Genomic DNA, 24,719 nt, shown 5'->3' with positions numbered 1-24,719 from the left:
GCGAGGAAGCTCTCATACAGATTGTGCAGGATTTGATCGCAGTAGGAGTAGTGGAAGAAGTTCCCTATAATATCTGTAACAGTCCGATTCTCCCTATTCTGAAAAAGGACACGGATGCAAAGGTCTATCGGTTCATAATTGATTTGAGGGAGGTAAACAAGATCGTGATACCTCAGTACCCGGTGGTTTCCGATATCACGACGTTGCTTACCTTGGTCCCGCCTACGGCGACCGTGTTCTCAGTGATTGATTTGAAAAATGCCTTCTTTTCTATTCCCATTCACCCTGATAGCCGATTTCTTTTTGGGTTCACACTAAACAATAGATCTTATCATTTTTGTAGAATTCCCCAGGGCTACACAGAAAGCCCTAGTATCTATAGTCAGGCTTTGAAGCGACAGTTGGATTCCTTTGTTTTACTCGAGGGGGTCGCCCTCATTCAATATGTCGATGACATCTTGTTGGCGGCTGACACCCTGGAGTTGTGCGAGAAAAGCACGCTATCCCTACTTTCCTTTTTAGCCTCCCACAATCACAAGGTCTCTAGGAAGAAATTGCAATTCTGTAGACCAAAGGTGACTTATTTGGGTCACCTTTTGTCTAAGGAGGGGCGTGCACTCACACCAGATCGTATCCAAGTAATTTTGGACACACCGAGGCCATCCACGCAGAAGGATGTGCGTGCATTTTTGGGTCTTGTTTCTTTTTGTAGACAGTGGATATTGGGGTTTTCACACACGGCTAAGCCATTACTAGCCCTCTTGACAAAAGATACGCCCATCCCGATCCCCTGGTCAGATGAGTGTGACGCTGCTTTTCAGCAATTGAGACAGGCCCTTTGTTCAGCACCAGTGTTAGGGACCCCTGATTATGCAAAACCCTTTTCGTTGTATGTGCATGAGAAAGATGGATGTGCATTATCAGTTTTAGTACAGATGCATGGTGATAAGCAGCGCCCTTGTGCATACTTTTCGGCTGTACTTGACCCTGTCGCCCGAGCATTGCCGGGGTGTTTTCGCTCAGTTGCGGCGACAGCTGTGTCAATACGGCAGAGTGAAGGAATTGTATTGTCCCATAAACTGTTGGTGTTAGTTCCCCACGCTGTTGATGCCCTGCTTAATCAAACAAAGACGCAGCATTTGACCAGTGCCCGTTTAACGGGATATGAGTTGACGCTTTTAGCTCCTCACATTACGTTAAAAAGGTGCGTGACATTAAATCCGGCCACATTGTTGCCATACCCCGAGACACAGCCTGAGGCACAGAAAGCGCATGATTGTATTCTTGTGACTGAGGAACAAACAAAGGGTCGTATTGATCTCCAGGATACGCCCTTTTCAGAGGTAGATGGAGAGTTGTGGGTAGATGGATCATGCCTGAAGCTACCAGATGGTACGACTTCAGCAGCATATGCAATTACCACGTTACAGACGATAGTGGAGACAGCACGCATACCACAGAAATCAGCCCAAGCAGCGGAACTGATAGCGTTAACACGAGCGTGTGAGCTTAGTACAGGATTGTGTGTGAATGTTTACACAGACAGCCGCTATGCCTTCGGAGTAGCGCATGATTTCGGCCTACTCTGGAAGGAGAGAGGGTTTCTAACGTCACATGGGGTGCAGATAATGCATGGGGAGTTAGTCCACAATCTTTTAACTGCATTGACATACCCAAAGAAAATTGCCATTGTTAAGTGTAGTGCCCATAGGAAAGTAGTTGATAAGGTTGGAGAAGGGAATGCGTTAGCGGATCGAGTAGCACGGGAGACTGCGATGCAGCCCGGTACTACTGCCATGTATGTAGTGAAGTCACAGGTGGAGAGATGGCATGATGCGAAGGAGGAAGTGCGAGAAATACAAAAGACCGCTTCTGACAAAGAGCGGGAACAATGGGCTAGCGAAGGAGAACTGGATGACGAGGGTTGCTGGAGAAATAAGCAGATGGATAGATGGAAATTACCCACGGCTTTTGTACAACCTATGGTCCAGATGGCACATGGGCTAGCACATGTTGGAGCTTCCGCAATTGTGAAATTGCTTACCCAAGTCTGGGAGCATCCAGAGATTGCTAGCACGGCAAAGAGGGTGGTGCAGACCTGTATGATCTGTCTGAAGTATAACCCAGGGAAAGGCACGCGAACTCCAGCAGGAGGATTTGCGACACCCACTGCACCCTTTGAGGTTCTGCAGATGGATTACATCCAGCTTGAGCGCTGTAACAATTTGAAGTATGTTCTAGTAGTGGTTTGCGCCTTTAGTAAATGGGTCGAGGCGTACCCTGCGAAAGACAATACTGCAATGACTACAGCGAAGCTATTGCTGAAAGAGTTTTTCCCCCGATACGGCGTCTGTAGACTTCTGTGGAGTGATAATGGCCCTCACTTTGTAGCAGATGTTATAAAGTATGTCTTGAAGGGCCTAGGCATCACCCAGAAGTTCCACGCCGTGTTCCACCCTCAGTCTGCAGGACTAGTCGAGAAATATAATGGTACACTGAAGCTTAAGATCGCCAAAATTCAAGCTTCCACGTCTTTGACTTGGCCAGACGCTTTGCCACTGGCGTTATTGTCAATTAGGTCGGTGCCACACTCTCGAACCGGCCTTACACCCTATGAGATTGTATTTGGACGCCCAATGAATATTTGGGGTCCACCAAGACCTAAGGCTGTGTATGATGTACCTTGTGTGATGATGAGTGATTATCTGGCACAGTTAACGGATAACTTGGTTTCTATTCATCAACAGGTCCGAGAGGCGCTCCCTGATCGGTCTACCGGTGAAGGACATGGTCTCCGGCCTGGGGATCATGTCATGCTGAAGGTTTTCGACAGAACGAACAGTTTGGAGCCGAGATGGGTCGGACCTGAGCAAGTTCTTCTTGCAACGAGGACGGCTGTGCGAGTCTCGAACAGGAAGAATTGGATCCATTCCTTGCACTGTCGAAAGGTACCGCCCGGATTGGTGGAATCTGCCGTGCTGACCGATCAACGAGACATCCTAGCAGCAGAGACAGGCCGTGCTGCAGAGCCAAACGACACTGAGGAGCTCTTTTCGGACCACACGACTTCTGGAGGAAGGCGATATCATCTGCGACCAAGGAAGTGAGGTTTCCAGTACCGGGACATACTGTCAGAACGGCCCTTGGGTTAGTGAAACGGAGAGCCGATGAGGCAAGGGGGGGGGATCAGCCCTGCATTAGTGTAGTGACACCCGTCTTGGCCCGCTGGTGAAGAAATCAACCGCTGCCCAAGGGGAAGAGTTCTGACAGACCTTTTTAGTTTCAGGAAGATACCAGGGTATTGTTTCCTTTGACATGGAGAAGAAGAAAATTCTTTGTGCACTGGGGTTCATGCTAACAGTAGCTATCATTGGTATAACCACATGGTTTGTGGAGGAGGCAACTCCTGCCCGAGAGACACTTGTGTTGACGACTCCAGTGCCTGCGGAGCACTACTTTTACACATTGCCATACCAAGAGTTGAAGCATCGACAATCCTATTTGAATAACACTTTCATTCAGATGCTGCATCACACCCACGTTGCTACAAATGCTACGAACTGTTGGATATGTGGGATGATGCCAGCCCATCAGAAGAAAGGAGGTACGCCATTCATACCCCTTCCTTTCTCTCACAATGGCTCTTGCAGAGCATGGTACACTCTGTTGTTTGCCACTCGAAAACCGACAGTGGGACGATTGCTTTTCAGACTTAATAAAGAATGCCATCAGGACAAGAATGGGTATCCACAAGCGAATGGGACAATTTGGGAATGGGAAGAGTACCGACCGGACAATGAATCCATTCCCTATATCTTCACGAATACCAGAGACACTGTGGGGAAGGAAACATTTGTAATCCAAGTGGCACAAGCCCAAGCGGACCTGTGCGTCCAGAGTGTGGGTTTTATCCCTGTTGGTGTCAGTGATTGTATAACCGTATTAAACATCGATGGGCTGAACAACAGCACCTTCCTAGCATCCCATAATACCTATTTTGTATGTGGAAATAAAGGTTATTACCGTTTGCCGGCTGGGTGGTCTGGGGTATGCTATGTATCATTCCTATTACCTCCTGTATTTCTAGCACCCGCGTCATATCATAAGGATTTGAAATTGCTGAATAATGTGACTGTAAATAGATATAAACGTACTCTATCTATTAATGAGGTGGATCAAACCGATACCAGCTTGCAACAGTATATTGATTTCAATTTAGGACTGTTTTTCTTTGTTGGAGCCGCTCTGAATAGTAGGAAGATCCGAAGATTAACAAGAGTGGTAGAAGCTGTGACTAATCAGACTGCTGCTGCTCTTGGGAACCTTACGGAAGAATTACAGATTACCAGAATTGTTGCATTGCAGAACCGTATGGTATTGGATGTAATGCTAGCAGATCGAGGAGGAGCCTGTAAAATTATTGGAAGTAGCTGCTGTGTGTTCATTCCTGATCATACGCCATCCGTTTATAACGCCATTAATAAGCTGCATAAAATAGCAGCTGAAATCCACACAGAAAACGGCACTTGGTCCTTTTCTGGATGGTTTTGGGCGTTGGTTACTGCCTGGGGATGGAAGGTCTTAACTGGTCTCTGCATTATTGTAGCAATTCTGTTCCTTCTCTGTATGTGTATTCAATGTGGACCATTGTGCTGTTCCGTATGCATTTCATTTTGCATTCCAGATAAGAAAGCTATTGCCGATGTTGCACGCCAGAAGGGTCTAGCTAAAGAGGTTAAAGGAATGATGATAATTGACATATACGATGATTATTCTTGGAAACCGGATGTCTTCAGTAAATGCTGAAAGGGTCGCCTGTTGTAAATTAAGGCAGAATGTGATTAAGCATTCACTGAAAACATTAGTGTTTCCCTTTTATCGTGTTTTCCTCATTATGTTGGCCGAAGTCCGGACTCCATTTTGTATTGACATGCTGCCATGTGCTCACCACGAGGAGAGTCCGACCTCTGTGTTAGTTGCTCTTGTAATCTGCCTAGCAACAGTTATAAATAGCTCTCTTGTCCATCTGGCGCATGCCCAGACTTGACCACATCTGTTATAATTAGCTTTGCTTGACCATGTGTTTTCGCGGGCTCAAGGAGTGTGTTAGCTCCGCCCATGTATTGATTTGGTATCGAGAATGACCCTAAATGGTAATGTTCTTCGACTTCATGTGGTATCCACCCATTCATGAGCCCCTCTGTTGTGTATAAAAGGGGACAATGTACGCAAGTTCTGTGTGCTACTCCTTGCAATACTGAAGAGTGTTGTGCGGATTGTAGGACCACCCTTAAGGGTTAATAAACGTTGTTTTTGTACTTTGCAGTTTCCGTGCCAACTTCCTTATAGATTTCGTTACAGGAGAGCGAACCCTTGTCTCTTGCGGGCCTAGCTGGGGCTTGTATTCATCACTGGGACATATAGGGGAAAACCTGTGGGTTCCCAATATGCCAAAATATTATAGTTTATCACTTCTTAAGTGCCCCTGCTACCAAAGCCGAGCTTTGGCACAATATACATTTAAAAGCAGTGCTGCAACACAGGGCTGCTTTTAAACAGACCTCAAGCTCCCAGCAGTGAACACATGCAAGTGCAGGAAGGGCTGCTGGCCTCCTAACTGCCATGCCCTATCATATACTAGGGGCTTAAAGGTAGTTTTAACTCCCCTGCCTTATTATGTACCAGGGACTTATCGGGTAGGTCATGACAATTATAATTGTACCCTAACATATTGTGTACCTTCATGCATGTGTGTGTTTTCACTGTAATATCAAGATAGCACTTGCCCTGGGCGGGCTTGGTTAGAAAGAGCCCAGAGACAGTCAGAGTCAGTTCCACCAGTACCAGTCAGCAAAAAAATAGGTGTGCACAGGGCACACGGGAGGACCTTGCAACATCATCGATATCAGTTTTACAAAGCCTGCTATAAACTGCCCATTGTTGCTATTGAATCGAGAGAGAATTGCTTCTTAATAGGTACAGATTGCATGTCTCCTCCAATCTGGAATCAAAAACTTTTAATGCTCATTTTAGAAAGTCGGACAGCAGCATATTAAATGGACCAATTGCTCATATTTATAGCTGCAAATGTGTCAGCTAATAGATTACATTGTGTGCTTCCATATTTTATATATCTCACCAAGGTCAAAAATGGCAAATCATAATCTTAAATATCCCCAAAACGTTTTGTTTTCTTCCTCCATTTTTGATGATCTCAATTTTGCTGGCCTTAGGACTCTGCACACTTTACCACTGCTAATGAGCGCTAAAGTGCATGTGCTCTCTCCTTAAAAACATAGTAATATTGGTTTATCTAAACCAACTGACCTGAAGTAAGGTCCCAGCCAGAGCCCTATTATCAGGAAGGGAAGAGAGACCTTGAATAGATAGGCCAAATGATACACTCTCTCTACTGCAACCAGAAAAAATACGACTGGGTATCCCTTGTCTGAATATAAGGTTTTCTATGTAAACACCACCTTCTCAATATAAGAGAATGGGAAAAGATTCCTTTTCTTTTGTTCGACTCTCACCCAATCTAATAGTGGCATGATTCATCATTGGGTCTCATCCTGGTCCCTTAAAACCAGGATGGGCTTGGCCATATTTCAGAGAGTACTTAGGATATTTTCATTGCCGGGGTATCTATAAAGATGAAAATGCCTCATACCAGCCTCGGTTTCCCTTAATTACCAGCTCTTTGGGTATGGTTAAAAAATCTCAGAATAGGGTAAGGATTGTATGGTCTTCTGACCCTAACAAATTGTCAACATGTTTAAGTCTCTACACTAAGGCCACCTGGGTCCAGGGTCAGGACATCACATACACACTGCATCGGATACACAGACAATTCACTTAAAAGGCATGTAGAACTATCTTGCATGCAAGGTGAGTTATTACTCTCCTTTCAGTAGCTTTTTATAGGTCTTGATTCCTAAGGTAAAAAAAAACATCTGTATTGTCAGCAACCAGATACGGTAGAGGAAAGTAGGGAATCAGAGTTTTTGGTGATCGTACACTCTTGGTGGAGGTCAACAATGCCAGCTCACTCTGTGTCCTTTCTCTGATGCACATATTTTTCATGCAGTCATGCAAACATTCTATATCCACGTAAATACCAGCCTTTGAACACTACATATAGTCACATTGTGTGCTTTTTTAGTGTTTTAGTTTCATGCCTAAAGAGATACAGCATATCATGCTCAGTGCTACAAGTGTCACATTACTGTGCGATCTCACTCTTCCAATGGAGCTTACCCTAGTCTGGAATCCTACAAAGCTTCATGGGAGGAGGGGATAGCATGCCCCTGTAGTCAAACATTACATGAGTTTTACGTCACCTGTAGAAGAACGGCATGGAACCTTCATGTCAAGAAGAGTACAAAGAAAATGAGACAGACATTAGAACACAGAGTGCTTTAGAACAAGAACACCATCTCAGAAATGTAATGGGTGCAGCCCTTACTTTGTCATGGGTAGTATGCAGCTCTTTTACCTACTTGCAAGGCCTGCTCTGCCACCCGACTTGCCGTACTGGTGTGGCAAAGACCAGGTATAAATGGCTCTCTGGCCACATATCTGGGTGAGCCATGGAGCGTGCGCGACAACATAGTGATGTTCGCGGCATAATAGGAATCATGGGGACTGTAGTCCCATGCCCCTACATCGTGGGATGTTAAGTAATTCCGTATAAAACATAAATTAAGGCACTTGAAAAGGCTCTATCTGGTTAAGTCCTTATATATAATAATTGATTTGTTGAAGGAGATCTTATAATGGGACACACATAAAATTATGGGAATAAAAACAGGTAGATGTGTAGAAGAAGCCTGAAGCGAAGCGAAAGTTGCAATGTATAGTAACTGTCAAAACTGTTAGTATCACTAGTATTATGGTGATAATTATTTGAACCATCAATGAAAATTGGCTGGTTAGTCAATAATCAAAATACAATTTTCATCCATACACTAGATGGTCCATAGGAGTTATATATAACCAATATCTAGCTAACAATGGACAAATATCTTCTGTGTGTATTTTGGTGTCAAGTCTAATACAAGGCTTCAGTTGGTTCCACAACTCTCATCATTCAAACATTCTTTATGAGTTTTTATTCTCGAAACCCATCGCTGTTCTTTCTCTAAGAGTGTCCTAGTCATGTTATCACTGTGTCACCTTTTTTATTATGGTCCAATGGATCAACCAGTCTGTATGTTCTTTTTCAATAAAATGTGCAGTAAATCTAGTTGATGTCTTTTTGCAACAGATGGTGCTGTGGTGTTCCACGATTCTGATCCTAATTTTTCTCATGGTTCTTCCCATGCGCCATAATTTACTGGGGCACACAGTCAGACAGACAACATTTTCCAAGTTGCAATTAGTGTGTGTGTGCGTTGTTCCCAGGGCGTTAATAGGTCTAAGTCCAAAGTCTTTGAGTGATTCATAAGAAGACAGGCTGTTCATTGGCCATAGTGGAACTCCCCGTAAAACATTGTTCCTTAAACGAAAAGAGACACTTGTGGTAAGTGGACCACCAGTGTTATTTAGAATGTTTGAAATTTTCTTACAAATAACGGTTTTTTACCACTTGCCCTTCATTAGCTTTTAGATTCTTAATGGGAACTGAATCTTTTGGACCAAAAACCTTAGACCACAGATAATTCAATTCACCCGTGGTAAGTGTACCACCGCTTATTTTTCACTAAATATGTACACATTCTACCGATACAATGAAATTGATTCAAGCCATTTTCCTTAGATTGATTCACATTGATTATGGCTGATAGCTCTCCTCCCGCTTCAGAACTTTTGACCACACCTACACCTGGTGAGTCTGCCTTTAACCATGACCACCATACACTAGTCAGATTTGGTCAGACGAGACACACCTCACTTACATTGAATTATCTTATCCTATATAGGCTGTCTACACTTGTGTTATCGGTCCTGAGGAAGACCTGCAGTGACGCTTGTCGATTTGCGCATACTCCTGGGTCGAAACATCGATGATTTTTGTTCTTTTCATGTCCGTAGTCTCCACACCCCAATACCAAGAAAACAGAACTCTTCAGGGTGTGGTTAGAACAAGTGATAACACTTTAGAAGGACAGACCCGTATTGATTCATATTATGTACACGTTATTTTTCTTTTATAATCACTTGTAGCACCACCTTTCACTTTGTCACCCGACTCACAAAAGTCACTTTCTTCAATTTGTTTGTTTCCAAATTTGTTATGTGACAGCCATATACTAAAGTGTTAAATATTTATATAAATAACTGAATCATTATCTCCGGTGTATTTCGTTTGCTATTTGATCCACATTTAGAAGATTTTGTGTTGTACCATTTATTGAATCTGATCAGAAATGTAGCCTTGTTTCGGGTTAGTTCATTGTTGGCTGTAGCTTCATCTACCAAACCTCTCATCCCTTTTAAGGAATAGGTAGGCTTTTTGATAATTGTCTTTCATCTGGATGATTATTGTGCCGCCTTTGTCTGCCTCTTTGATGATCAAATGAGTCTCACATAGGGATTCAAAATCATCTCTTTCCTTTCTAGTTAGGTTCTCGTATCCTATCCTGCTAGTGTTTTGGCTATCCACATCAAAATGATGGCAACTTTGAAGGCTAATGAAAATTGGGAGGAGTTAACTGATCTGAAAAGAAATCAAATAAAGATCCTATTGCTTGGGGCCATAATTACGGAATGATTAAGACCCAATGTTGCACCTACAGGCCTCCTCATCAACAACGACTGTTTGTCGCATGGTGGTTGTTACAAGTTTTACCACACATGTGTAGGAAGGAGTTTGAGAGTATCACCAGGAATATGTTTATCGCTAATGAAGTCCTCTTGGAGGGATGAAACGAGTTGGCTTGGCTGGTTTTTGTCTGTGAAGAATAAAAGTTTTTTGAAGATTCAAGATTATGGCTCTTGTGTTTCTATTGATTGAATGAATAACTTTCCATCTTGATGGACTGATTAATGATTCATTCAATGATCATATAATTGAAATACTCCAGTGCTCTATTGATATTTAGTAGCTCTCCCTGCAAACTTGAGAATTGCTTCACAAGAAGGTTAAGATCCGTGAGCGGTAGGCACTTTTGAAAGGTGTAACGCGCTGAACGTCTCAGGATCGTTTAACAGACACGATAATGAGAACGCAACCACTTGTGAAGGTTTAGTTATTTTAATGAAGGCAAAAATAATACAAGGAATAAACAAAGGTTATAGTCACTGGAATCCTCCAGGCGAAGTACGTTACCAGCCCACAGCACGGATGGTCCTAACCGTCCTCTGCATATACGCCGATCCCGGCGTATGCCAACAGAGGGCAGAAATGAAATGGCCGACAATGCCAATCGGTAGGCTGTGAGGGGCACGAAGAGTGTTGGGGAGAATCGAGGAGTCAGGGAAACACCCAGCCGGGGTCTCTACCTGAAGGGAGCAGCCGCTCAACCTCTTCCTCAGACTGCACCGGGACGCGGAGTCACCTCCTGGTGATGCGTCACCGATACCCCAATCACAAGCAAAGAAGACTGAACCGAGAGCAGCCGCTCGATCGATCCTGTGGACTTCCGAGTCTGTAATGTGGCAAACACCTCCTGGTGTGCGTTACAGCTGGCAGTCCCTGTATCTCTGGTCGGGCTGGGAGTTACGACTCCAACCAGCAAAAGCGCCACTGCGCTTTGACTCAGCCGAGTCAAAAAGCGAAGCTCAATGGTTATCCGGTAGAGCTTCCGGGTCCTTCACAGGTGACGATGGGGCAAGACACGGCCCAGGGAGTAACGACTCGACCCACCTCCGTTCTTGCCTTACTGGAGCACCACTCCGGAACACTGCTTCTTCACTAAGCAGGTACGTCGGTGTAAACACAATATCCAACAGCGTTGTACCTCCCGGTTCCTCCCTTTATAGGGCGTGTTTTCCTTGAGTTATGTAACAGCTCTCCTGTTTACATAAGGGCGTGTTTTCCTTGAGTTATGTAACAGCTCTCCTGTTTACATAAGGGTGTGTTTTCCTTGAGTTATGTAACAGCTCTCCTGTTTACATAAGGGCGTGTTTTCCTTGAGTTATGTAACAGCTCTCCTGTTTACATAAGGGCTCAACCGCTAAGCATCCTGGGAGATGTAGTCCGTTTTCGCTGGTTACCGTTTTCCTCCCCTCGCATGACAGGAATTCTTGACAAAAGGTCTTGTGTTGTACTTTGATTTATATGTAACAACACTTGTGTAGTCGTGTCAAGCCACTACTGCTCTCATTTTTGGATTTTTGCTTCAGGGCTCTATTTCATTCTTTTTCTTTGCTGCATAAATGATAAATACCAGTTGTCTTTGGGGCGCCATTTTTTAATGCAAGCAGTATGTCCCCTCCCACCTTACTCCAAGCATCCACGTATATTATCTTTTCTGTTTTGGCAATAGAGGCACGGCCTGCCCTAAAGGGTAATGTCAATTGACCATTGATCCAGGTAATGTTGAAGTTGATGCCTAGATGATCCCTGCTTGACGAATAATAATTTCAGCAGGGCCATCAGGTATGTACGTTGATTTTGCGTAATTTATTGCGTGCAGCTTGCACGTCTGTGGGGAAGTGGTTGCTCTCTACCTGATACACAATTGCAAAATCTAACAAAATGAAACATTTTCTCTTTTGATGCAAATGTAGCGTCTGTTGAGGGAACCTGCTGGCATCTATCGTTGCATGCTTTATAAGGTTATCACTTGGAATTTAACCATTTATTTTTCTTAGCGTTAGTTGGGGAAGGATTGTTAGAAATGCTGCAACCATAGAATTATTACATTGAACTATAGCAGCGTCCAGTATGTTCCGAAGCGTATCTCTCTGAAATTAGTGAACCCCCTTGCATCATGTTGTGAACCCCCTCATGCCTGGTCACCATGTAAATGTGATCTCATGGCATCTAGAGAAGAAGAGTGGTTCCGCTCAAAATATAAATTGGTCTGTCAGCTAGGCTGTTTAATTTATTTTTGGTTGTCCCAATCAACCACTTTATGGTGGTGTGTTTGTTATCGGCGGACACAGTTCTCAGCTATATCATTGAAAAACTGAGGTCTGATCATTTGTACAGTGCTTGGTATGCCTTTATGGTGACTTCTGCGAAAAATCCAGTGTGAATTATTCGTGCATTGCTAGATCTGAAAGTCCCCCAAAATGCGGTTTCAATAGTGAAGTTGGAGAGTTGCAGCTCAGGAAATATAAACATTTGTAACTAGGGTTGCAGCCTTACCATGATAAAAATTACGGTCATTTGTTGCTGTTTTAAGATTCTGCAAAGACCCGGACATGATACTAGACAGGACTTTAAACATAAACAAATGTATTCGTTTGTATCATGACTTTTCTGCCTTTGTTTACTTTAAATAGTCAGGGATCGTTAGCGCAGCTTTAGAACACATTTCAAAGTGTTTTCTATGTATATTTGCTGCTTAAAGAATGTAAAGACAACGGCTAACAATACCACCTTTAAATGACTTTGCTAAATTTTGTCTTCAACAAGCATGCACAGGCTAGGTTTGAAAATGGATGTTTGAAAAGTGATTAGGGCTTTTGATCCACAAAGACCCAGATATTTTTTACACAGCAGAGATCAGGACAGGACATGTGGTCACAATACTCTGTACTGTGGGCATTGACATGAAAAGAGGACTAAAATGTCAAGTACTCAGACGGAAGAAACGTTGATTATAAAAAAAATATTAATTAATAACTGGGAACCAGAGATTCATGCTGAATCCTGCCTTCTGCACCAGCATCAGTACTTGCCTTCCTTAAAATCTGATGCTACATGTAGACAAGCTAGCCTAGGTGATGAGGGGTGAAACTAACCCTGGGCGTAGTTCGCGAAGTAGCACTACGCAAAGCTACGCAAAGTGCACTTCGCACTAAGCGAGCTACGCGTAGCTCTTCGCGAACTGCGTAGTACCCTGTTCGCACTGTGCAAGATGTCGTTTTCAATGATTGCACAGTGCGGACAAGCAACCGTCACTGTGCAATCATTGAAAACGGCATCTTGCACAGTGCGAGCTGTAGTTTTCTGCCGCTCGAGTAGATTTTTACTCAAGCGGCAGCTTTCTCAACGCGGACTGGTCGTTTCTCATCGCGAGCGGTCGCGAGCATACGCGACCACTCGCAATGAGAAACCTGACCTCCTCGCGTTGAGAATCTCGCCGGGAGGTTTATTTTCCACGCTCGCGATCGCCAACTTGATGTTGCTGATCGCGAACGAGGAAAAAGTCTCGCCGGGATGTCATTTTGCTTGCTTGCGGTCGCCAACTTGACATTGAGGACCGCGAGCAAGCAAAAAATTACCGCTGCACTATGCAACACTACGCTATGCGTGTTCGCACTGTGCTACATGCAATTTGCGTAGTGCGAAGTAGCGCAAACTTCGCAAACTATGTGAGCAAAGCATAGTGCTTTGCCCAGGCTTAGGTGAAACCCCGAACCCAGTCCCAGAATGCTTGTTTCTGGTCTAGGGAGGACCTGGCTTGGCAGTTCAGGCTCGACTGTTCCCATGAGGAACAGGGTCAAGACTAATTTGCATATAGCTGGGTCTAATCTGGGGTGGCGTAGTGAGCAAAAGAACGATGGATTTAACCCAGATCTCTTGACTGGGGGTGAATGTTTTGGTTTGTTCTTCATTTCGTCCATCATTTGTGTGTCTTTTACATGTAGGCACCAACCTTGAAATTAAATGAAATGAAATTTTGTACTTGTATAGCGCACTGCTGCCCCAGCAGCGGGGCGTCCTGGCGCTTGTACTCATACCGCTGTGGAACCCTTCCTGGCTTTCCCTGTGAAATGTCCACTCCTGGGCACCCCCAAGGTGAAGCTAGGCATCCCCAACACTGTTGGGGCCGTTGTGGAGATTAAGCAAGCTATTGCCCAGATTTGCAGAGTGGGACCCATGATTAGAGTAGGCACTGAAGCGAGAAATGTCAGGTCCGAGGAAATTGAGCCCAAGACCCACCGAGGCGGGAATTGAACCCTGGTCCCGGGCCAGATCTCTGCATCAGGGTCTGCCGCTCTAACCATTGAGCCACACTTCTCCAGCCACGTTTCAGCCACGTTGGGCCTCGAGAATGAGATACAGCATGGATCTTTGCCTACTGAGAATGGGACCCACATCTGGGTGTACCAATCACATTATATTAAAACAGCAAAAGACGAGGTGAAGAATGCGTTCAAAAGTCTGTCACTGGCAATTGCCTGGACCATATATATTGGAGGACTTTTGTTAGCACAGAAGGTTGCCTTTTCGTTACTTCATAGCACTACCAGGTGTACCAGATCATAAACATTGGCCAACTCAGGGCCGGCTTTAGTGCTGGTGGCGCCCTGTGCGACAATGTTTGTTGTCGCCCCCCCAATGGCCACCTCCACCACAGATTCTCTCACTAGCACCCTTTAACAGTGACCAAGTCTCCATAACCACACCCTCTCAGATGCATTGAATTAGTTATACAGCACCACTCATACCAGTGTAGGGTGTCCGAGCACTTTACATCTCACACACATTACACAGAGACAATCAATCATACGTGTGTAAATCAGTGTATAGGAAATGTTACATATGCCAAAGGACTAAAAGTGTAGGAGTCACAGGTCATCCATACTGGTAGGCAGTATAGTTTAAGAGTGCTTGGTGTGGAGAAGCACAAACTCGGAGTCGAAAAAGAAACAGCATAGTTGGGAGTTCTCTTTAAAAATAAGAATCGATTTCTAGCCAAATTAACACTTTTTGCAACATTAATCAATGCTCGAATAATGTATACTTTGCAGTGTGTATGCAGTTCTAGGACGAAAGTTAATAGCTCACTATCCTATATTAAGACTTTAAGTTATAAATTGCAAGTAACAAAAGGATGTCTCTTTTGAAAGCAGTAACATGCTGATCTGTTTTTATCATACGCACTCTGTAATCTACTGGGTACACATTCTTTGCAGCAGGCATATTAACCCTCTGCACTAACTTCACCTAAATGTCAAAACCTCAACTATACAAAATGCTGATCTCTCTCCAGGAAGATAATTAATCACACGAGTTATCTTGACATTTATGTGAGGCCTGGTAATTGCTGGAGTAAAGAAACGCTGCAGCAGGTGCTTCAAAAGCATAATAAACTTTCAAACACGGCGCCCCCAGGAAGCCAGCACCCGGTGCGGTGGCACCGGTCGCACCGCCCTAAAGCCGGCCCTGGGCCAACTAAAGTGCATTTGGTAACGGGGGACAGTCCGTTATTAATCATTGCAACCCCCAGGCAGGAGAAGTTCAGATAGAAAAGCAAGATGGGAACCAACGGGATTTATGAAGGTCTGTTTACAAACATTCTAAATATTAAGTTCTTCTTTTTTATAATGTACAGGCAAACCAGCATGAGAACAGACAAGCTAGAAAGAATTTCTGTCATGGGAAACTCACTCTATGTAAATTCAAAAAAAAATCTGAATTATTCTTAAGATCAAAAAGGTGTATGACATATATGACAATGTGAATAATGTAAGGGACACAAATGAGGTGAAGGCCACGTTTAGTCAAATGCTCCTGCCGAGTTCCAGAACGAACTTAGACACCTACAGACATCACAATTGAATTTGAAAGTAAATCACAGAATACATTTGATGAATTTTTGTAAAGCATGGCCAAACCTGACATGAAGAAAAACAATTTTCTACACTGTAGTCTTTCAAAGAAATGTTCCAATGCATGGAGAGGATAGGTATGAAAAGAGACTCCTCAAAAGATATAAGCTCATAGGTACCTGATAAAGCATCCCTATATCCAAATATAAAAAAGGATTAGTCTGGTTGCAAGGGGACAAATTCCCAATCCTAGTCATTCATTTAACAGCATAGTGCAATATGGAAAGTAAGTTCCTGGATCACTTTAATTAAACCAATCGCACAGAGGGTTTACAATACAATTAGCCCGGAAAATCTGGAGTTACTGAAGACTTTATGTTATCCAGTGACCTTATTTTCCAAACTGTTCTAGCGCAAACACAGCCTTCTTAGCCAAAACGTCTTTTTGGGCACATGGGCTCAGTGCAGGGCATGACCTTAGGCCAGGCTCTATTTTAACTCTACAAGCATTCTGTTTGTTATGTCCAGAGGGCATTGTCTGCTGTTAAATCCTATTGGTGTCTAACTGAAAGCAGCACACTGTGTCTTATGTCCATAACGTACATCAATGAATGCTCTGCATTCATACCCCCAGCTGGTCAAGGTGAGAAGCTGTCCACAGTGCGTTTTGACCATGAAAAGGTTTGTGTCCCACTCGACACAGTTGAAGGCAGCAAACGTGCTATTGAATGCTTTATACCATTCGTCGAATTCCTACATTTGAAAAAATGCTGTCTAAATCTATCTGACAAACATCTTCAATGTATGGTGCTCAAACTTTAATTATGATTTGTGGATTTTTTAAACACTCCTACAGAGATTTTTAATATCTTAGTAGGGATTAGATTAGAATGTAGAATGAATATGTACTGGAGTTGAAAAAAACCTGAAGTGAACTGATGTTGATGAAATCTCTACATCTTTCTTTATTCACCTTGGGCCCAATTCACAACCGTAAACTTAGACTTAAGTCTAAGTTTATGACTTTGGATATTCAAAAAGGGTGTTTATGAGTAGCATCTTTACGCCTGCACTCATTGTGGAATCTTCACACTGGGGTGTAGTTTCTTCACTCCTGGTAGAATCTCCACACGTGTGGCAGATTCTCCACACCCGGGCGGAGGAAGTGCAATCTCATACATTCACAGACAATTGACACCACCTGCAAGACCTGCACTACAAGCCAAACAAAAGCAACACATAATAAAGTCCCTGGTTTGGCCACACAGAGTCTTTGTCTGCCCACTCTGCCCCTTTCCTCAACAATGCTACCACTGAGGAAGAAGAACATCTATTCTGAGGAGGAGACCGCCATGATCCTGGAGTACATTGTGTTGCATCACAATAGGCTCCATGGTCTCCCCCCCACAGAACTAGTACCATGCAGAAGGCACCCCTATGGCAGCATTTAGCCACTGCAGTCACAGCATTGGGGCTGGATGTCCGCAATGTAATGGACATAAAGAAGTGGTGGCTGGATGAGAAGAGGCTGGTGAAGGAGAAGAAATCCTGGATAGAGGTGGTCAAAGCTCTCCCTGGCGTACAAGCTGGACCCCACCTTCGTCTCAAATGTGCAATTTCTCCAACATCAGGGCTAATAAAAACATCTTTTATAAGGACCCTGCTTATAGCTACATGACACTCCACTTCTGGGAAAGGTAGACTTTAGGGGTCCTGAATGTGCAAAGCTAGTGTAGATCCTCACTCCATAGGTCTCCGAGCACAAAAGTCGATTTTGGGAAGAACTTTACCAGAATGGGAGAAGTGAAATGTGAAGGTCAGACCCGTATTGATTCATATTATGTACACGTTATTTTTCTTTTATAATCACTTGTAGCACCACCTTTCACTTTGTCACCCGACTCACAAAAGTCACTTTCTTCAATTTGTTTGTTTCCAAATTTGTTATGTGACAGCCATATACTAAAGTGTTAAATATTTTATATAAATAACTGAATCATTATCTCCGGTGTATTTCGTTTACTATTTGATCCACATTTAGAAGATTTTGTGTTGTACCATTTATTGAATCTGATCAGAAATGTAGCCTTGTTTCGGGTTAGTTCATTGTTGGCTGTAGCTTCATCTACCCAACCATTTATAATCTCTGTTGGAATCTTTTAGTATTGTCTTACTGGAGTACCCTGTAAAACCTCTCATCCCTTTTAAGGAATAGGTAGGCTTTTTGATAATTGTCTTTCATCTGGATGATTATTGTGCCGCCTTTGTCTGCCTGTTTGATGATCAAATGAGTCTCACATAGGGATTCTAGAGCATCTCTTTCCTTTATAGTTAGGTTCTCGAATCCTATCCTGCTAGTGTTTTGGCTCTCCACATCAAAATGATGGCATCTTCGAAGTCTAATGAAAATGGGAAGGAGTTAACTGATCTGAAAAGAAATCAAATAAAGATCCTATTGCTTGGGGCCATAATTACGGAATGCTTAAGACCCAATGTTGCACCTACAGGCCTCCTCATCAACAACGACTGTTTATCGCATGGTGGTTGTTACAAGTTTTACCACACATGTGCAGGAAGGAGTTTGAGAGTATCACCAGGAATATGTTTATCCCTCATGAAGTCCTCTTGGAGGGATGAAACGAGTTGGCTTGGATGGCTTTTGTCTGTGAAGAATAAAAGTTTTTTGAAGATTCAAGATTATGGCTCTTGTGTATCTATTGATTGAATGAAGAACTTTCCATCTTGATGGACTGATTAATGATTCATTCAATGATCATATAATTGAAATACTCCAGTGCTCTATTGATATTTAGTAGCTCTCCCTGCAAACTTGAGAATTGCTTCACAAGAAGGTTAAGATCCGTGAGCGGTAGGCACTTTTGAAAGGTCTTGTGTTGTACTTTGATTTATATGTAACACTTGTGTGGTCGTGTCTAGCCACTACTGCTCTCATTTTTGGATTTTTGCTTCAGGGCTCTATTTCATTCTTTTTCTTTGCTGCATAAATGATAAATACCAGTTGTCTTTGGGGCGCCATTTTTTAATGCAAGCAGTATGTCCCCTCCCACCTTACTCCAAGCATCCACGTATATTATTTTTTCTGTTTTGGCAATAGAGGCAACGGCCTGCCCTAAATTCGGGGTAATGTCAATTGACCATTGATCCAGGTAATGTTGAAGTTGATGCCTAGATGATCCCTGCTTGACGAATAATAATTTCAGCAGGGCCATCAGGTATTTAAGTTGATTTTGCGTAATTTATTGCGTGCAGCTTGCACGTCTGTGGGAAGTGGTTGCTCTCTACCTGATACACAATTGCAAAATCTAACAAAATGAAAATGTTTCTCTTTTGATGCAAATGTTGCGTCTGTTGAGGGAACCTGCTGGCATCTATCGTTGCATGCTTTATAAGGTTATCACTTCGAATTTAACCATTTATTGTTCTTAGCGTTAGTTGGGGAAGGATTGTTAGAAATGCTCCAACCATAGAATTATTACATTGAACTATAGCAGCGTCCAGTATGTTCCGAAGCGTATCTCTCTGAAATTAGTGAACCCCCTTGCATCATGTTGTGAACCCCCTCATGCCTCGTCACCATGTAAATGTGATCTCATGGCATCTAGAGAAGAAGAGTGGTTCTGCTCAAAATATAAATTGGTCTGTCAGCTACGTTGTTTAATTTATTTTTGGTTGTCCTAATCAACCACTTTATGGTGGTGTGTTTGTTATCGGCGGACACAGTTCTCAGCTATATCATTGAAAAACTGAGGTCTGATCATTTGTACAGTGCTTGGTATGCCTTTATGGTGACTTCTGCGAAACATCCAGTGTGAATTATTCGTGCATTGCTAGACCTGAAAGTCCCCCAAAATGCGGTTTCAATAGTGAAGTTGGAGAGTTGCAGCTCAGGAAATATAAACATTTGTAACTAGGGTTGCAGCCTTACCATGATAAAAATTGCGGTCATTTGTTGCTGTTTTAAGATTCTGCAAAGACCCGGACATGATACTAGACAGGACTATAAACATAAACAAATGTATTCGTTTGTATCATGACTTTTCTGCCTTTGTTTACTTTAAATAGTCAGTGATCGTTAGCGCAGCTTTAGAACACATTTCAAAGTGTTTTCTATGTATATTTGCTGCTTAAAAAATGTAAAGACAAGGGCTAACAATACCACCTTTAAATGACTTTGCTAAATTTTGTCTTCAACAAGTATGCACAGGCTAGGTTTAAAAATGGATGTTTGAAAAGTGATTAGGGCTTTTGATCCACAAATACCCAGATATTTTTGACACAGCAGAGATCAGGACAGGACATGTGGTCACAATACTCTGTACTGTGGGCATTGACATGAAAAGAGGACTAAAATGTCAAGTACTCAGACGGAAGAAACGTTGATTATAAAAAAATATTATGTAATAACTGGGAAGCAGAGATTCATGCTGAATCCTGCCTTCTGTACCAGCATCAGTACTTGCCTTCCTTAAAATCTGTTGCTACACGTAGACAAGCTAGCCTAGGTGATGAGGGGTGAAACCCCGAACCCAGTCCCAGAATGCTTGTTTCTGGTCTAGGGAGGACCTGGCTTGGCAGTTCAGGCTCGACTGTTCCCATGAGGAACAGGGTCAAGACTAATTTGCATATAGCTGGGTCTAATCTGGGGTGGCGTAGTGAGCAAAAGAAGGATGGATTTAACCCAGATCTATTGACTGGGGGTGAATGTTTTGGTTTGTTCTTCATTTCGTCCATCATTTGTGTGTCTTTTACATGTAGGCACCAACCTTCTAAGATAGTGCCAGGTCCAGCATCGTGGCTAACATTGAACTCCCACATTTTTGGTTAAGAAGCTCTTTTGTGAGGAGCTAAGGCTGCATACATGTTTTCCTGCTGCAATGAGTGTATGATTCGGAGTGGGGGGGAGAGGGTTGCAGCTGCACAATGGGGTTGCAGCATTAGGAGCCACATCATCACAGCACATCCTATTAGTGAGTCCCTGGTACCCCAGTCACATCCCAAGCTGAAAACCTTTGCAACAGCTACAATCCAAGCTGTGGCAATTGCCACAGCCTACTGGCCCATAGGCGGAAATGTGTACAAGCTGTAGTCTGTGACAGGTGAGTCTTGTCACAGAAGGGGAACTGCCAGACACAGTGGCAATGAGGTACACCATCATCCATGGTGTTGGCATAGGTTGAGGGATTGCACATGTAGAAGCTCAGGTTGGATGAGCTTTGTGCAGCATCAGGCTTCCCTTGAGAGGGAAATTAAGGCCACAAGGCTGATTGAGAAGGGCTGAATCTGCAACATGCACTGACTGTCAGCATAATAGGGTGACCTGCAGTGGTCATGCATATATCCTACAGGTTGCAGGCAGCTCAGCATTTGGCTCCAGCGTGCACCTCTTTGCTCCTTGTTGAAGAGCGGTTGACCTTCGATTAAGGGCCATCTCACATTCTCTATCAACTATGAGCTTGGCTTAGTGCTCCTGTAACAATTTTACTCAGGCCAGAGACCCCTGTTATATGGAGGAACTCCCATTAACCTGCGTTGAAATGGCCATGCGATTCATCTCCAAACACCCCTTGTGTGGCGCTCTTTCACAAACCTCCCACAGCTAATGCTCCTTCACACACCTACATCACTTAGCTGTATCACCCTCTTCCAACATACTACCTGTCCTTTGCCCTCCTCCTACTGGTCATGTGTGCCAGTTTACCCTCTGCTCAATCATAGTCTGTGCTCTTTCATCACCTTCTCACCTGCCATCTGTAAAACGTCATCCAGCCTGCACTGCTCCACTTTCAATTGACTTGTTCCCTTGTGCATTTCCCCCCTGTCCATTGTCTGAGCTTTTCCCTCCACCTCCTATCGGCTACATGCACTCCTTCAATCTTCTTCCAGCCACAGTATGTACTCCACGATGTGAACATGAATAACTGTGCTAACTTTTTGCATACTGTGGACCACAGTGGTGAATGCTTTTGCATAATGCTTATACAGGCATGATGCTAATAAATATTTCTGTATAAGAGCCATTTCTTGCACAATTTCATCCATTTATGGCGTTATGCTTACACCAGCATAATCTTGGTAATTCATGTCCTAGTTATGTCACAACTACTGGCAAACACCTCAGCATGTAGACTTTGCGGAAGCCTGTCTACATCCGGAGATGTACATATCTATTCATGCACTCATCCAGAACCCTATCCATACTCCAACACATAAGCCTCTTGTGATTGTTTTTGTGCAGCAAAAAGAATGATCCCAGCAAAGCAGGCACCCTTGCACCATGATCAAGGGTGCCTGCGTTGGCGCATGGCAGCCAATTGTGCACCAGCGCAGGGGAGAGCTCAGGGATATGTCATATTGTTGTAAATATGACGCATCCCTGTACTTTGAAAGTGACGTAGCACTGTGCAGCCAAATGGCTTGCGGCACCACGCTGTGTTTCTTTCTTGTAAATAAGGCACATTGTTTTTATCAACAAATTAGATAGTACTCCTACCTTCCACACATCCATCAGTCTTCTTTATAGACAGCAAGTTATATTTTATTTCTGTAACCCTACCATTAACGATCTAGGTGAGAAATATGCAGACTGTCAGTGTCCAGAAGTCAAAAATTTCTTCTGATTTCCTGCCCCCAGTCGGAAGGACCGATTCCTCCTTGGAAACCGGAACAAAGTAGAACCAATAAGGCCCTTTACTAAAGACTGAGTTCACATACAACAGAAAATACAGAAGATTTTGGAAGGATTTCATCTCAGCCTAAATGTGTAGTACTTGCTAAAGAGAAAGTTTGCAAATTTATCACACAATAACCAGAAAGCACAGAAAGAAAGATCTCAATACGGAGAATAGATGTTGCCTTGACTAACAAGCCTCCATTGTACGCAAGTCAATGGATTGTGCCTTAGCTGTGTCTAGATTCCTATTGCAGAACTTCATTTGTACATTGTAGACAGTTCGTCTTCCAGACAGGTTTTCTGCCTAGAGTGCTCTGATTGTCTGCCAGTGAGCAATTGTATTCCACAAGACATTAAAGGATATCACAGATGTATGCACCGGAGGGTTTTGAGAAATACATCAATATAAAATGTTAGTGATATTATTTCGGTTTTTCAAGGCTGTGTCCCATTGAAAAAGGTTAAGTCAATGAACTGGCATTTGCTACCAAAGAACCCTACACCGAACAAGGTCAACGAGCACAACATTTGCATCTGTATATCTGACAAGCAGGAATATGATTTCTCTCAGTAGATTCACAGTATCAGTTTTCAACCTTTAAATATCACAAACCAGTAAAAGTAAAAACAAACTGTTGGAGGCATGAAAATGGCAGCTTGTGGGGTGGGGAAAAGTAGTTGCCTAGGAGAATGACTCCATGATCCGTGTACACAAATAAAAAAATGTCCCTTGTTCATATTCGTTTTCTTTTACTTATAATTACTTACCTTTGGGTCACTTAAAACTACGTACTCCTAATAATGCTAGGAAAAGGCTCATGCTAAGCACAATATATTTAGCACGCTGCTAATGGAGGATTATTTAAGAACGTGCTGTCAATGTCTTTAATGAAGGAATGAACAATTTTGCAGATTGGATTCCATGAAAACACCCTGAGGAACAGATTTTGAAATTGACTTGCTTGTCAACCCAGCTGACAAACAATCATAAATATTGTCCATTGATCGTATCTACCTTTAGCTGAGAATTTATAGGATCCAAATGTTAAAATAAACATAATATATTGGGTCGATCCTGGCCATCATTTTTTTGCCTTCTGTGCCAATCCATACGGGGAGCAACCAGCAAAGCAGCCCTGGAATTAATCCAGTAGGATTACCCTTTTGAATTCGCACCCTCTCCGAATGGGAAGAGAAGCATCCCCAGCCACGTTTCAGCCACGTTGGGCCTCGAGAATGAGATACAGCATGGATCTTTGCCTACTGAGAATGGGACCCACATCTGGGTGTACCAATCACATTATATTAAAACAGCAAAAGACGAGGTGAAGAATGCGTTCAAAAGTCTGTCACTGGCAATTGCCTGCACCATATATATTGGAGGACTTTTGTTAGCACAGAAGGTTGCCTTTTCGTTACTTCATAGCACTACCAGGTGTACCAGATCATAAACATTGGCCAACTCAGGGCCGGCTTTAGTGCTGGTGGCGCCCTGTGCGACAATGTTTGTTGTTGCCCCTCCAATGGCCACCTCCACCACAGATTCTCTCACTAGCACCCTTTAACAGTGACCAAGTCTCCATAACCACACCCTCTCAGATGCATTGAATTAGTTATACAGCACCACTCATACCAGTGTAGGGTGTCCGAGCACTTTACATCACACACACATTACACAGAGACAATCAATCATACGTGTGTAAATCAGTGTATATGAAATGTTACATAAGCCAAAGGACTAAAAGTGTAGGAGTCACAGGTCATCCATACTGGTAGGCAGTATAGTTTAAGAGTGCTTGGGGTGGAGACGCACAAACTCGGAGTCGAAAAAGAAACAGCATAGTTGGGAGTTCTCTTTAAAAATAAGAATCGATTTCTAGCCAAATTAACACTTTTTGCAACATTAATCAATGCTCGAATAATGTATACTTTGCAGTGTGTATGCAGTTCTAGGACGAAAGTTAATAGCTCACTATCCTATATTAAGACTTTAAGTTATAAATTACAAGTAACAAAAGGATGTCTCTTTTGAAAGCAGTAACATGCTGATCTGTTTTTATCATACACACTCTGTAATCTACTGGGTACACATTCTTTGCAGCAGGCATATTAACCCTCTGCACTAACTTCACCTAAATGTCAAAACCTCAACTATACAAAATGCTGATCTCTCTCCAGGAAGATAATTAATCACACGAGTTATCTTGACATTTATGTGAGGCCTGGTAATTGCTGGAGTAAAGAAACGCTGCAGCAGGTGCTTCAAAAGCATAATAAACTTTCAAACACGGCGCCCCCAGGAAGCCAGCACCCGGTGCGGTGGCACCGGTCGCACTGCCCTAAAGCCGGCCCTGGGCCAACTAAAGTGCATTTGGTAACGGGGGACAGTCCGTTATTAATCATTGCAACCCCCAGG

This window comes from Triturus cristatus, chromosome 10 (assembly GCF_964204655.1).
Source record: "Triturus cristatus chromosome 10, aTriCri1.1, whole genome shotgun sequence".
Lineage (NCBI taxonomy): Eukaryota > Metazoa > Chordata > Amphibia > Caudata > Salamandridae > Triturus > Triturus cristatus.
This window is presented reverse-complemented; position numbering follows the sequence as displayed.